Source organism: Myotis davidii, unplaced genomic scaffold (genome assembly GCF_000327345.1).
Source record: "Myotis davidii unplaced genomic scaffold, ASM32734v1 scaffold204, whole genome shotgun sequence".
NCBI classification, from domain to species: Eukaryota; Metazoa; Chordata; class Mammalia; order Chiroptera; family Vespertilionidae; genus Myotis; species Myotis davidii.
The window spans coordinates 682806-698929 of record NW_006299715.1 but is presented as its reverse complement, the minus strand read 5'-3'; the positions used below and the strand labels follow the sequence as shown (position 1 = coordinate 698929).

Genomic DNA, 16124 nt, shown 5'->3' with positions numbered 1-16124 from the left:
ATAACAACATTATGTGGGATAGGCATTATTATTCTTCCCATTTTATATATAAGAACTACAGGCCAGATGCACAAAATTCATGCAAGGGTCTTGGCTCTCACAGCCCCGGCTGCCTTGGCCGGGCCTCACAGTTCCTGCTTTGTCCAAAAGGTCATCGGGACGATCATCTGGAAGGATGTCCGGATGATCATTCTGCTGTTTGGTCTAATTAGCATATTAGCTCTTTATTATATAGGATATGGAGGCACAGGAACTTGCCCCAATATGTCAAGGTCTTCTATTAATCAATAACAAAAAGATAAACAACTCAATACAAAAATAGGCAAAATACATAAATAAAGCACTTCATGAAAGAGGATAACCCAATAATCTTTACACACAGGAAAATGTGCTTCACTTCATTCACACAAAAGTCCAAATGACTTACGCTACATACTTAACAGAGTGCCTAAAACAAAACAGGAAATGCTTCCAAGTTCTGGGGAAGAAGCAGAGAGATGGAAACTCCCATGCTACTGTTGAGAGTGTACTGGTTTAACCTCTTCTGAAAACACTTCGGCATTAACCACTCATATGAGGCATTTGCAAGTCCTGCAAAGCAACAATTCCACCCTCAAGTATACAGCGAATGTAAGCATCTGCACCTGTGCACCAAAAACATGCACAGGGTGTTCACAGAAGCATGACTTGGGAAGGTCCTAAGTTGGAAACACCCAAATGCCATCAATAGCGGGAAGCCTGAGGACATTCAGTGTACTCATAATGCCATTCAGAACAATGGTGCACTTCAGGTCCGTGCAAAGAAAAGTTGGATTTCACACACATCGCTGAGGACTGAGAACAGAAGAATACTGTAGCCATCTTTACATACATTTACAATAAATATTTTTAATATATTTTTATTGCTTTCAGAGAGAAAGGGAGAGGAAGAGAGAGACAGAAGCATCAATGATCAGAAAGAGTCATTGATTGGCTGCCTCCTGCATGGCCCTTACTGGGGATTGAGCCAGAAACTCGGGCATGTGCCCTGACCAGGAATCAAACCTAGGACCTTTTCATGCACAGGTAGATGCTCTATCCACTGAGCCAAACCGGCTAGGGCTACAATAAATAACTTGATCACTCTAAATATAAAATGCTATTTTTTTTCATTTAAGAGCTATGTTGTCTGAGCTTCAAGGCATTCTGTGAAATAGGTATTACTACCATAAAGGAAAAAACACTATATATAGGTAGCTCCTATGGGTGTCATTGTAAACCCTTTCATAAGACAAATGCATCAAAAATGGGGAAAGAGAGAGTTCTCAGAGCTTTGGCTCTATTTTAAATCTGGAATGAAACCAAGGCTTAGAAAGGGGAAGGGAATACTGTTGATTTTCAAGGACGATAGGGCCACACCCCAGAAGACTTTAGTGGGGACTCCAAGAGGAGAGAGCTGCTAGAAAAATCATATGCACTTGAAGCTGAGAGTTTAGGGTAGACACGAGAGTGTGAGAACCACATTCCAAATGCTCCTTGGATCTCCTAGTGTAGAGAGGACAAGGAGTTCATAATGATTATTGGACAGAATTGTAATTTTTCTGTTCTTGCATGTCTGTGAGCTCTTTCAGGTAAGGGATTACATTTTATTAAAATTAATAAAATAAATCATTTTATATATTCAATTTATTTTTATAAATCTTTGCCCATATACCTACCACAGGGCTGCTATATAAGACATACCCCGTAAGTGTTTCAATGGAACTGATGGGGCTGTGGCTGGAGAGAGAAAAATCTCTCTCTCTCTCTCTCTCTCTCTCTCTCTCTCTCTCTCTCTCCAAAGAGTGTGAACTTTCCAGTATTCTTCAATAAAGACTAAAAGACAAAAGCATCAAGACCCGCTCATCAAAGCATCAGTCCATTTTATTCCTAGCAAACTTGGAAGCAAAGAGTGTGCCACAGTTTCCTCATAATGGCATCCCGTGCTCAGCAAGGCCACTTTGGGCCTGCAATATTGCAACTCTTACAGCACCGATCTGTGTAATTTGGGGCAAAGTCAGACACGTGATCAGAATCAAAGCCATGTGTTGTCTAGAGTTGTTTATCCAACACAAGAAACAGACTGTGAGACATGGCTATGAAATTGCATTTATCATACACACCTCACCTGAATCAGTGAAGCAGTCATCTACGCAGGGCCGACCTCTCCATCAGATGTCAGAGGAGCCCAAGGTACTTTCAGGGGCTCTCCAAAATATTTTAATTCCTTTTGAAATCAGAAGGAAAATGAGCTTCTAGGTCTCAGAAAATATTTAAAGAAATAAGAATAATATTTCATCTTTATACCAATGCAGTCATGATATGTGATTTTTAGTTAACTTATCAATTTTGTTGAAGGATAGGTCCCACAAGGAGAAAGGTTATAATTCCACCCAGCAACCAAATGTGCCAGGAGTACATTGGTGTCATAATGGGGAGAAAAATCCCATTTTCAGAAAAACATCAAACAATCTATTAATTGTAAAGGGCTGGATTCTTTTCAAAGACATACAGGTGAATTTGGGGTAGTAGGGCGGGGCTGGTGGGAGGAGGCATGAGATGGGTGAGCTGAGTTGGGATGAACCACAATCCTTCACAAACCACATGTTTGGGGAATATGACCCTCATTTTTTTCCCCCTCACAAGCCCAGTGCTCTAGGAATTAGCAAATCAAAAGAAATAGAAAGAATTCTAAACCTCAGCACCATAAAATTAGGGAAGTTATTTGAGGATACCATGTTCACACAGTGTAATCATGCTTTGTTTTGGTCAAAGGAGTGAAAAATATCTTTCAAACCCAATGCCCTCCCCTCCATACAACCCATTCTATGTACAGCAGCATTTCATAGCTGCTCCCATCAGTTTTACACACAATCTCTTCTATGAAGACAGGGAAGCACAATTACCATTCGACAATACCCATCAAGCTTCCCATACAACACGGGCCTTTTAAAAACCCACTTGACTTTTCGGGTGATACAGCAGGAAGAGCCATTAGTGCACCATCTAAATCAGGACTTGGAAAGTTTATTAAAATTGGATTTTTAACCTGATCCCAATTTCCTCTGTTTATAAAGAATCCCACTGGACTGCTCAATATTCATGCTATTAACCTGAAAGATTCAAACGGCCATTATGGGAGGAAAGGCTTTCCAGGCGAGCCCCACACACAGGAGTTACAGATGAAATCACATGGAGTCCAGGCAGGCAGAGGGGCTGTGGATCGTGGACATCTCCCCAAAGAGCAAGCGCTTCCCTCTCCCTTCTCACCTCCCCTTCTCCTGGGCTCCCTCTTCCACCACATACCTAGGGGAAAAGACAACAACCAAAAAGGAAACATAAGCAAGCCATTCAATTACAGAGAGCACTAAACAGGGAGTTTAGTTTTCACTGGAAGGGCAGCTACCTTGGATAAATTGCCTCCTCCAATGGTGCCGGAATTACTCCCACTCACTGACTTTAAACTTCCCTGTTCCATTTTTGCTACATGAAGAAATCTACACCTTCTAAGAAGGTCGATGCAAGGACAAAACGTGCAACCCATGTAATCCATCTTGCACAGTGCCTGGCACAAAAGCTTCGAATACCTGTCCGCTGGTGTAATGACTGATGATTGACCAAACTCCTAAGTCAGAGGCTTTGTTTCCAATTTACCCTTTCAGCCTTTGTTTTCTGTGGAATGCAATTTGCAACTGAACTGATGTCAGTGAGTTTGGGTAGTGATAGGTTGTGGGTGTTAATCTTGCTTCCCCTTGAGATGCAATTGTCTGCTCCCTTAGGGCAGTGGTGATGTCTTCACTTTCCATAGTACCTGGCATCCTGTAGACCATGTACTAGGTGCTCCATAAAGACTTTGCTGTGTTAGAATATAAGCAGCTTAGAGGTCATCTACTAAAACCCTTTGATTTTCCAGTTGATGACACTGAGGAAGAGGGTCTTGAGTCAAACACTGAGGAGTGACGGCCCCTTTTCCAGTTGACTACCACTATGTCTGACCTAAACCACAAGCCATGATTCCTGGAGGAAAGTTCATTTAGAAGCTTGCCCCCTTTTTTGAGAGTATACTATGTTTGAGACATCATGCAAAATTTTGGAGCAATAACTAAATTATGGTGCCTACACTCAAAGCCCTTCTAATCTAGTGGGGAAGACAGATCTTTAAGCAGACACTTTTATTTCAATTGGTTAGCACCAGGTACTTATAAGCAGACATTTTTAATACAATGTTCATGTTATAACAGAGCTGAGTTTTGATGATATGTAAATGCCTGTCACGAAATCTAACTCATGCCCAGAAGAGGTCAAGGGAAGGTGTTTAGGAAAAATGACCAATGTCTTGGCAGAGACATAAAACTACATAAGAACAAAAGAGCCAATTAAAATTGTCTTGTTTATCAAACCATAAGACCATTGATCCTTGATCAATGAATGTTGGCTGAAATGAAAAAATGAGAGAAGCTCAAAGTTCAGTCCTCAAATTCTTGTCACTTGCCAGATCTGCTCAGAGTAACTTCTTGCAAGTGAAGCTTCCCACAGAGACTTAGGGCTGAGACCTGGGTTCTAGTTCCTCTTTGGGACTTGCAGTGGGGAACGAAGCAGATTCATTAACCTGCCTTTGACTCCCTGAGTACAAATCACATGGCCCGCCTCCCTTTGCATCTGGCAAATGAACTGTGAGATTCAGACTCTGAGCACAAAAGCACTTTGAACTCTCATGGAAAAAATAATCATAGCGACTTAGGACATCAAAGCAGCTCCTTATTTTGAAGAGCTCATGATCTGCACTGGGCTTAGCTGCTGGTGGGAGCTTAAGGACACCAGTAATTGGCAAGGGCTTATCTTCGACTACCATTTGACCCACACAACCTCGTACATGGTCTTACACAGCTTCATAGAATGTGGGAAAAAGCACTGCTTTTAAAAGTAATGTAAATTGAAATGCTAAGGCTTTTCAAAGTGGGGCTTTAAGTTGACCTTAAAAACTTCATACATATACACACACACATATATATAAATTCATATGTATACATGTATGTATATATATATATATGTGTGTGTGTGTGTGTTATATAACACTAGAGGCCCAGTGCACGAAATTCGTAGTTCTGGACCCCATGCTCCTTACCGCCTGCCTGCTCGCTGCTCCTTAGTGCTGCTGTAGAGGTGGGAGAGGCTTCTGCTACTGCTGCTGTGCTCCCAGCTGTGAGCCTGGCTTCTGGCTGAGCAGCGATCCCCCTGTGGGAGCACACTGATCACCAGGGGGCAGCTCCTGCATTGATCATCTGCCCCCTGGTGGGCAGTGCGTATTATAGAGAACAGTCGTTCTGGTTGTTCTCTCATAATGGTCGCTTAGGATTTTACTATATAGACTAGAGGCCCAGTGCATGAAATTTATGCATGGGGGGGTCTCCCTCAGCCCAGCCTGCACCCTCTCCAATCTGGGACCCCTCAGGGGATGTCTGACTGCTGGTTTAAGCTTGATCCTAAACCAGCAGTCAGACATCACTCTCACAGTCCTGGACCACTTGGCTCCTAATAGCTCACCTGCCTGTCTGCCTGGTTGCCCCTAACTGCCCCCCCTGCAGGCCTGGTTGCCCCTCACAGCCTGCTCCCCACCCCCCACCAGCCTGGTCGCCCCACGCAACCTGCTATTCAATCGTTTGGTCGTCCCTCACTAACCCCCCTTTTGGCCTGGTCGTAGGCAACCATCTTGTGAGAGTTAATTTGCATTTTACCTCTTTATTATATAGGATTGTATATGTGGCATGTCAACATTAGCCTGGCTCAAAGAAGTAGCCAAAGACATTAAAACCCCTAAAATTTTATTTTTCAAAATAAGTCTTGGCCTTGGCCTCACAGATGCTTCTGGCTTTGGCTTTATCAGCCAGAAAATGCTGGTCATTGCTTTGCTTTCTGAAAGGGCAGCCAGTCTAGTAAGGGTAGAGTAAGAGTCCCGTTTCCCAGGTAGCCGGATGGAGAGCTTTAGTATTAGATCCTCCATTCTTTCCTGAAAAGACACAAGTTATCAGGTACCAATTTAAAGAGTTAGGCCAGTGATGTTTCCTACAACATCATAGGTAAGGAGGAGATTCTATTTTCCGTCCTAAAAAGTGATTCCTGTCTAACTAAGTTCCTGTCCAGTTTTGAACCTACTGACAAATGCAACAATGTCCTTGAATACAATAATAGCAAAGAGGCAAGCAGAGTGTAGGCCAAGCAGCCCAGTTGGGCAGGTGAGGTGTATTAAATTGTAGCCACGCATGGGTGCTAGGATTACACACTGAGAATGTGGGTGGGGGAAGTCATGACTGTGAGAAGAATTCTTGGGGATCATTGTGGTGGGTCAGAGTGTGCTGCTTTTGGAGGAGGCGCCCAGGGGCCGTGAAACCTAATGTTCATCCTCGATCCTCTGGCGGGTCTCAGTTTCTCTCATCGACTGTCTAAAACAACCGTGAGGGCCCAGAGTGCTGGACGACCGAACCTTATATGCATTCCCTGAAGGGTCAAGTTTAATTATAGTTGTATTCTGGAGGCCCTGGCAGGTCACGAGGGAGACCCTCCGATACCTCCACGAGGACCCTCAGGCCCAGTCACCTGAGAGTGTCTGCTTGCACAGACTGGAGGGAAGATGTGCCTCATATCGTCGGTGCCAGTTCATTGCCCGGCACTCATATTTTACTTTAGTTTTCCGCTTGTGGGCAGTTATCCCCTTTTAACTAGAATTACTCCTTCCCCCTCCTGATCCTGGACAAGAAGCCCTTTCTCCAGCCTTGTGGCCAGGGAATTTATAATTTGTGCAGTCTGAGTCGCAGAGCCAAAAAGATATTACTGATGGGGGTTACCAGCTAGGACCTTCGTTTTTCTCATCAATGCAGAAAAGATGTGAAGGCCAAACAAATGAAAGCAAAGCAAAGTGGGATTTATGGGAGATGCATTCCAAGCAAGGGGTGGGCCAGTGGAGAGAGTCAATGGCCCTGATCTCCTGCTTACATGGTTTAAATGAGGTATTTTCTGGGTGGAGACTTTGATTTGCATTCAGGGATGATTGACAGAAACTCTTTCTTCGGGGCATGCCCTTATCGGTAATGCATACAGAAAAACCCACTGTCCTTACCCATAATGCAAATGGAAAAACCCACAAGGTGTGAGTGTGTGTCAAAACCTCAATGTAAATGTTATTATAATTAGTCCAGGGCCTTCGTAAGGTCTCATGGAGGTCATGTCATTTTCCTCTGAACTTGTGTCTGCTGGGTGCTGGGCCTCCCATAGAGAGGCGATGTTATCTGATAGCTGCTAGCTCCCCAGGGCAGGCCCTACCCCAGCTACTCAGATAACTTTCTACCTAACACTATGGGAACCACGCCTTAGATGGGAGAGTGTTTTTTAAACTAAGCAAAGTTAATGAAAGACTTTCAAAACTCAAGTGACATATTTGAATTCTTCCAATTATTTATCTTCCACTATTTCAGATATGGAATCTCATCTAAAAAAATATACTGTTGTATTTTGATCTTTCTTTGGAATTTTTTAAAAACAAGTTTGATGACCTGCCTGAGCAGTGACTTGCTTTGCGTTGGGTAAACGGGTAAGCAGGCAGCCCCGCTTCTCCAAGGAGATCCCAACCCCTAGCTCCTGGAAATCTTCCCTGTGCAGGTGAACTACTGAATGCTAGTCATTCTCATAGAAAACTCCCACTTACAGGAACGGGAGAGGGGCAGGGAGACCCTACTCAATGTCAGAGCTGAGGCTTCTATTCCGCGCACTAGCCAGGCAGAGCTGAATTCTCTGAGCTCTCCTAGAAGATCCTCACCCACCGACCCACGCCGAACCGGAGGGAGAGGAGGGGGAGGGCGTGTTCAATGGCGACAGGAGCGCTGGGGAGCCTGCTCCTCACTAGGATCCTGGCTCAGGCAGCCTGGCGGTGGGCGTCCCAGCCAGGCCCCGCGGTGAGCGGGAGAGGATGTCTCCCTCTGCTTCCAAGGCGGTGCAGGGAGAATCGGAGCCTACGGCAGGGAAAACGCGGTGCAGACCCATTAGGAAGGGGCGCTGGTCCCGGGGACCCAGCGGGACTGGAGAGTGGGGAAGAGGTGGCCTCGGGGTTCGGACCTGCCCTTTCCCAGAAGGGTGAGGGAGTGAACCCGACACGCCAGTTTAGCAGCGAAGGCACAGTCACGCCACCCTCCACCGGCCCCACCCTCCCTGCCGTGCTGGTTCCCTCCCCCTGGGACTGCAACTCCATAAGCCTCGCTCCATGGGGGCGGGGCCAATGCCTCCTGTACCTGCTTAAACACCTGGGTTTAGAAGAGAAAGGAGCTGACTTGCCATTAAGGGTCACATTACTAAACCAGTCCAAGAACATCACTAAAAATGCCCAGGCTTCCTAGACAAGGCAGAGAAGTTAACCTATCAAACCACAAGCTGCTGCTTTTCTGCCATCCACAATGCTTGGAATGGACCTGCTCCTCCTCCTGCTCCTCCCCTCGGAGGGACTCAGCTCCGAGCCTCCCGCCTGCAAAGTCGCCGGCGCGCGGGCTACAGCGAGAGGACGCCACAGCCAGCCGTGTCTCTGGGTGCCCGCGCCCCTTCTCTCCTGCCTATCCCGGGGTGTCCTGAACCTCGCTCCGCCGGCCACCGCTGCTCGACGGCACTGCCCATGGCCCAGCCCGAGAGCCGACTTCGTGGGCCGGACCTGCTGGACCGCAGCGCAGCTCAGGTGAGTGGGGAGACACCGGGCGCGCCAGGTGCTCCGACCTGGAGTCCGGGACTTAGTGCCAGCTCAGGGCTCAAGGTGAGTCAGAGCTGGAGCAAGTGTAGTGAATGTAGGGGGACAAGGAAGGAGAGACGGGATTTTCCCATCCTCCTCACCTCCTGCCCTACCCCCCGAGGCCCCCACCCCCAGCTCTGCAAGTCCGGAGGGACAGTTTATTCTTTGCTGGCAGGTCTCCGGGTTTCTGACTATTCGTGCATTGGATGGTGTTTGCCTTAGCAGAGCGCAGGGCGGGAGGTTCCATCCTGGCAGCCGATGCTCCCTAGGACCATCAGGGAAAGCCGCCAGAGGACAGCGCCGCGGACCCGTACCCCTCGAGCTGGGAACTGGGGCGCGGATACAGTCAGCAAAAAGTCCTTAGGTCGAGGGAGCACATGGGGTGGGGAAACCTTGTCCGGTTGGAGTGGAAACGAGAAGGGGCATCTCCGAGGGGCGGGGATGCTTGGGAGCGGGGAGACTGAGGCTGCGGGCCTGAGAGTAAGTAGCCTCTTTCCCCAAATGGCCATTATACACTATCTTGATTTTTCCTGTTACTTTTTACATCCCCCTCTTTTTTTCCCTTTCTGCCTCTGTTTCTATTTCAAGCAACTTGGGTGGCGGCAGCGGATGAGGGTGAGGGGTGGCTGGGCGCCGACCCGCGGTGGGAGCCGGAGCCCCAGCTCCAAGGGATGGGCGTCCTCGAGGAGGCTGACTTCTCCAGGTGCGCCCCGGAGCCTGGAGACCGACCGCGAGCTGCTCCCCTGCTGGCCCCACCTGCCCGGGAACAGAAGGGAGAGCCTGGGATGGACGGGGAAGCGCCGGGATCAGCAGCCGGGCACAGGGTGTGCTAGGTGCCGCGGTTTGGGTTGGCGCTGTATGTCTAACCCCTATGGACTCGCCGGGCACCTCCTTGAACCCGCGAGCCCCTCTATCCGGAGAGGGGGCGCAACCCTCCTCCTCGGGCCCCCTACTTTGCAAGACCACTCGCATCCTTGCCTCGCCTTGCGCGAGTCTCGCTCCTCCCCCCATCTTTATCCGCATGCTATTTTTATCCAGTACTTGCACCAAGATGCTTAGGGGGAGGGGGGCGATTGGGGAGGTGAGTCCAAATCCACTGACTTTGAATTGCGCTCCCAGAAGCAGTCCACTGGCTTGCAGGGGACAGCCGCCAGGAGCGGCCAAGGGATCACGGAGGAGCATAGTGTACCTGCTCCTCCTCCAGCCGCCGGAGCGCTGGGAAGCCGGGTACCGCTGGCTCCGCTGCGCCGCCCGCTGCTCGCCCGCCGGGGGAGCCCGTCCCCTGCGCCCAGTCGCGGTGCCTCCAGGGCTTCTGTGGCAGCAGCCAGCGCGCACGCAGGCTCCTCTCGATCTGACTCGTGAGTTCTTGCTTTGCAGCCAAATCTCACCTTAATTTGTTGAAACCCAATGACCAACTTCCACTCAAAGGTTAATTTCAGGAATTCTATCTTAAAAAATAAAGGAGAGGAGACACCCCAACTCCTGCCTCCCGTTCCTAAAGCCCATCTTTCTGCGTCGGGAATGCTGATTCTGCTTTCTGCTTTCTCAGTAACAACTGGGAACAATCACCATCCGCCTGACCTAGTGAAATTCCAGGAGAGGGACGCTTCTGCGTTATGCTTTGTATTTCCAGGGCTTAGATGCGTTCCTCCCCTAGGACAGCAGAAATAGCACTTTGAAATGGACCACGCTGTTATGTAAGATTTCCCCCAGCGCCAGGCAGAGCGAGAGCAACTTTGAAAGGAGCCTCCTCTCTTGGCGTCAGAGGGCTCTCTAACTCTGCCAGCGGAGTTTGACAAGGGTGCGGACTTTGTGAGGAAGCACCCCTAAGCGCAGTGAATTACGACAGTAGCTTGACTGAGGGTCCCTTCCTGAGGATTCTGGAGCATTTATTCTGGGCTGCCTGGTGAGCAAGACACTGTAACTTTAAGGTGGGAAATTTTCTTTCTGTTTTGGAAAACTGGTGAGAAAGTGGTACCTTGAGCTTGCGATGGGAGCAGGAAACCCCCAGACTCTAGGCTCCGTGGGCGTGCCTGGTATGAAGCCTCCAGTCCTGTGTGTAAAGCAGTGCTTTGCACAGTGTAGGTGTCGGGGAACCCTGTGCTTGGGCTCCACAGTCTAGCTGGGGCTTGTGCTTTTGTTGCCAAAAGAAGAAACTCTTTTGCTGGAAAAGTCCCCCAAGCTCTTGAAAGAAAACGTAATGCGGGTGTTTGTCTTGAATGAAAATGTGCTGGTGATTAGAAAGGGGCCAGGAAGATGGACTGGCTGGTGGGAAATTGCCCGATCAGTGCCCCTGCTTTTCCCAGACCACGGCATTCACCCAGACTGGCACATGCCAGCCTGGAGTTCTGAGTCATGTTCTCTCTGTTGAGGCTAGAGTTTGGAGGGGGATGGAGGGAAGACAGTAACATGTGTTGATGTCCCGATGGAACTGAGCCTGGATCCAGGGTCATGGCCCAGGCACCAGGTTCCTGGCCGTGCCTCTCCTCCAGGGAACCTCCCTGAGAGACAGTCCTAGAGGAGTGAGGAGTTACCGGTTTCTAGCTGCTGGTGGGAGGGGCAGGAACTTTCCAGCTCTTGTAGAAGCCATAACTTTCCGGCTGGTATTAGGGAAGACCTGGGTTGTTCCTCATCACTTTGGGGTAAGTCTATCTTCTTTCAAATCGCAATAATGGCCCAGTGCTGTCTAGTATGGTTGCCCTTTCCCAGTGGGGGGACGCCAGGGTGCTAGCTGAATTTGGAGGCCACTTGTTTCCCCCACATCCTTGGCAAATGGCTTTTCCTCCTTCAGAACTTTGGATTCTTCCTCTGCAACTCAGACTATTATGAGAAAGTGAGATTATGCATGTGAAGAGCGTTTGCTGATTCTAAATGCGCAGGGCTATTTGCCTTTACTACAAACTTGATTCAGTTTGTTGCAGTGCTCACTGTAGTCTGCCTGTGTCTGTGTGGATTACATAGTCTAGATGGAGAGGATTTCACACAAGGTGCCAGGATTTCCTTGTGAGCGCTCTACCTGAAACCCACCAGCACTAGGCCCCACGGCTTCTCAGGCCATTACTTTCTTGGTTTTAGGATCAGAGTGAAATGTTTTAGAGGTTTGTTTTCTCCTTTTCCTTTTCTTTTTAGCTTAATGCACTTCGAATGTCTTAAGATAACATATTTTTGGAGGAAGGGGCCTGCTACTGATTCATCAGAAAAGAAGGAAAGTTGCAGATGAGTGTATCCATTGGAGGAAAGTGACACATGCCCAGCTTGGGGAGATGACCTGGGCCTCCCTTATCTAAATCTGTCATCGGCATAAAGTACTGGCTCTCGATGGCCTTTTCAGCCTTGTTCAGAGTTGGTCCCCAAGACATAGCTAAGCATCGGGCACCTAATCGATGTCTGATAAGTATTTCTGAAATCACGAACGGATGCTTGAACTGCATCTTCACGGCATCCCTGGGCTGTGCACAGGCAGATGGCATCCTTTCTATTTTTAAAGATTTAGAATCTGCAGATCAGAAACGTTAATGAACATTCTGAAGGTACAAAGGGTTCCAGACTGAAGTTCAGGTCTGCCTGTTCTCATTCCGCACCTGTGCTGCCTCTCCCTCTCCCTCCACCACCACCGAGAGTCCTCCGAACCCAGGGGGACTTTTGCACCCTGGAAGGTGCCCAGCAACCAAGGAGAGCTCTTATTCAGGGGGCACAGCCTTCCTCTCGGGAGAGACTATCCAATGGCCGTGGACTCCTTCTCCTTGTCCATATCATCAGGGCCTGAGCCAGGGTGCCGTGGGTGATCCCACCTAGGAACTGGAGCCTTGAGGGATGAGCTAAAGGACACAGGGCAGTGGGGTGCTTACTGACCACCGTGGGTCATGAATCAAGTGGCATGTGCAGCCGCAGAGGTGTCCTGGGGTGTCTCGGGGTGTCCCAGGGGTGCAGGTCTGTGGCGTGATCCTGGCATGTTCCTTCGTGCCTAGGTTCCCTCATCCTTCTCATTTTCCAAGCCTGGCCCTGCAGCCTCTCATCAATCCCTGGAGGTAATTGGTCTCCAAGTAAACTTGCTTTCTCTCTGCGTTAGCTTGAGCTGTCACGAGCGGACGCCCAGCCTCTCACGATTCATCTCCAGGCCTGCCTCTGGCGTGAGGCATTCTTGGCTTCCTCTACCCACAGGGAATAAGCGCCTAGCTTTTTCGGGCCATTAGAATAATACTTAGGGGCCATAATTTGTCAATAGTTATGTGGAACCATGAGCGTTCTAGAGAAAGGGATCATTATTCTTCCAAGGAATAATCTGAATGTAAAGGAAATAGATCCCACTGGGCATTTTTTCTTTAGTTTTTTTCCTCTGTGTTGCATGTTTTCTGGTTGCTTTCCAGCAGGGGTCGCAAACTCAAATGCATTTCAGTGGCCCAGCAAGTAATAACCTTGGAAACAGGCCTGGGCTTGAGCCTGGGCCTGGGCCTGGGGACAGGGGGTGCTATGGCTCTGATCCATCACAGGGGATCCCAGTGGGGCCTCAGGCCCCATTTTGCCAGATCTGGTGTGTGTGTGTGTGTGTGTGTGTGTGTTTTCAGGATAGTCTGTAAGTTCACAATTTTACATAGAACCTACTGACTTTCAAGTACCCGCAGCTAATTCAATATTTTAAAATAATACCAAATGGGACAAACAAAACACCTATGTAGGTAGGCCTCCTATTTGTCCCAAGGACCCCCAATATGCAGCCTCCGGTTTTGGGGGCTAGAGAAGAAATTGGTTGCAATGTGAGACTTAGCGAAATCAGTTACCCAGACTATCAAGGCAACATTGTGCTGGGCATGCAGTGTAGACTGTGTTCCGTGAGCAACCTTCCCATTTACAGATGTGTGCAGTTTTCCTTACCCTGCCCTAATGAGTAGTTACAAGGATCAAATGTATTCCATTAACATGTGTTTATTGAGTTGCAACCATGTACCAGTGATGTTCTGCTCACTGGGGACACCCTAAGGAGTAAAACAGGGGGTGCCCTTGTTCATATCTTCTCACGGAAGGGACAGATACGAGCAAGATAGATAAGTAACATCTATCCCATGTTAAATAGTGATGTGCCACCGGTAACAGTAAGTCACTGGGGGGTCATAGGAAGGGTCAGAGGGTTGGGGTAAAACTAGGGATCGCAGAGTTCAGTCTCTGAGTCGATATAACCAAAGTCAAGTTTCATGGTCCCACAGGAAAGGTTTTCAGGTGTGGGAGTTTGGACCTTTAATTATATTCTGGGAGTTGCTATTGTGGGTAAACTGGTGATAACTGACTATACTCTTAATTTCAATGAGATTGATTATTGAGCACATGTGCCAGTCACTGGATTAAGTGCTAGAATACATTAGTGAACAAAATCAATAGGGCAAGCTCTCTAGGAAATGATAGACCAGCATGGAAAGCATTAATACATGATCCCAAACAAGTAGATTACTAAGGTGAGTGAGGAGTATGGGAAGGAAGTCTTTACTATTGAATTTTGACTTTCAGAACTCTGACATTCAGCATATTTTATAACTTAAAAAAATACATTTTAAGAGAGGAAGTTTGGGAAGAGAGAGAGGGAGAGACATTGATGTGAGAGAGAAACATCTATTGGTTGCCTCCCCTACCTGCCCTGACCGGGGATTGAACCTGCAACTTGGATATATGCTCTGACTGGGAATTCAGCCCACTAACTTTTGGTGTTTGGGCAGATGCTCCAACCAACTGAGTCACAGTGGCCAGAGCTTCATCGTGTTCTTAACTAAGCACCCGATTAGTACCAGGAACTGTGTAGGTATGTGCTCCTCAACTTGAAGTCAGCGCCCTATCATTAGCAAAGATAGATTTTTTAAGCTTTAATCTCTTTACTGGCAAAGACTTTTTTTATTAAGAAATTTCATTTTTTGCGTCATGAAAATGAAGTATTTAAAAAATGTGTTGTCTGTGTGGAAGGTACTTACGCCCTTGAAACTGATACACCCTGTCTCAGCTCTTCCCCGGGCGTCGCTGTTGAGTGTTGTTGCCAGGGAGGTTGTGCACGAGGTAAAACATAGCTCTTGTTCTTGAGGGACCTGCAGCCTAGTGTGGCAGTCAGATGAGCTGCGAGTTTTACCTATGAGGGGTCCGTGCATAATGGTTGGGCCTCTGCCTGTTTCCTTGGGCAGACCTTTCCCGAGACCCCATCCCTTCCAGTCACCACTGCTTTCTTTCATTGCAACACATTCTTCCTCGGCATGCCTTTGTACAATAGTATTTACCTTGTTACTTCATGGGGTCCCCTGGCTGCTATCCCTCACTCCCCCTTCAGAGTAGGTGCCCTCTGAGAGCAGGATGTGGACGGGGTGTTGTTTCTGACAACAGCTTCTGGAACACTGTGTCTGTGCTCCTAGTAGTTAGTTGCTCAGAAAATAAACAAGAGGATGCATTTCTGCCTGGGAGAACTTGGGAAGGCTTCAAGAGGGAAGAAATAGCCCCAGCCGGTTTGGCTCAGTGGATAGAGTGTCAGCCTGCGAGATCCCTGGTTCAATTCCAATCAATGGTGCATGCCTGGGTTGCAGGCTTGATCCCCAGTAGGGGGCATGCAGGAGACAGCCAAGCAATGATTCTCTCTCATCACTGATGTTTCTCTCTCTCTCTTCCTTCCTCCCTGAAATAATAAAAATATTTTTTTAAAAGAGGGAAGAAATGTTTAAGGAAAGAGAGTGGCATGGAAAGATAAGCTGAAGAAGGATGATGAAACAGAGTCAAAATTGGGGGTGTCCCCAAGTCCTTCCTGAGGACTCATTTGTCTGTTTCAGGGATTCTCAATGCAGTCAGCCCATTCACACAAGCCTGCACTGAGTAGTTTCTGGCCATGCAAAAGCACTTTGCTTATGAAAAGAATGAAACCAATGAAAGAAGAGTGAGAAAAAGAATAAAAAGGATGAAAATAGCAATTCCTTACTTTTATATAGTGTGATAATACCCACCATCCATCTCCTTTTCCTCCTCAACTCAGTCCTTCAAGGGAGACAGAAGCTTGGAGCCTCTCCATGTTCTGCTTAAGGAAACTGAGGTCTGGAAGTGAAGGCCTTTTCTCAGACCTTCAGAACGAAGGCTGCAGACCCCGGACCCAGGGCCGGGACTCTCCACCTGCCTCAAGAGGTCAGCTCAAGGTGGAGGCTCCTGAGATCCCAGGAGGACCGAGTGGCCCACATTTTCTATAAGCGGAGAGACATATTTAGATTTAAAACACTTCCCTTTGTCCTTTTATTCATCAGGAACTTCCATTTCAGCACTTTCTGGGCTGCATTTTGTGTCTTGTTGAATTTCCCCTAGAATTCCTGCAGATTAGGTACACCGTGCAGTA

General features: G+C 48.0%; 1 protein-coding gene across 1 annotated transcript in view; it reads left to right on the top strand.

Annotated features, from left to right (window-relative positions):
* Positions 1-8475: 8475 nt before the first annotated feature.
* The window catches only part of HS3ST1 (heparan sulfate-glucosamine 3-sulfotransferase 1), a 29063-nt gene continuing 21414 nt past the window's right edge, over positions 8476-16124 (top strand). Inside the window, exon 1 of the mRNA XM_006775821.2 lies at positions 8476-8731. The gene's annotated coding sequence lies outside the window, so the exon portion shown is untranslated. The remainder of the gene's footprint in view (positions 8732-16124) is intronic.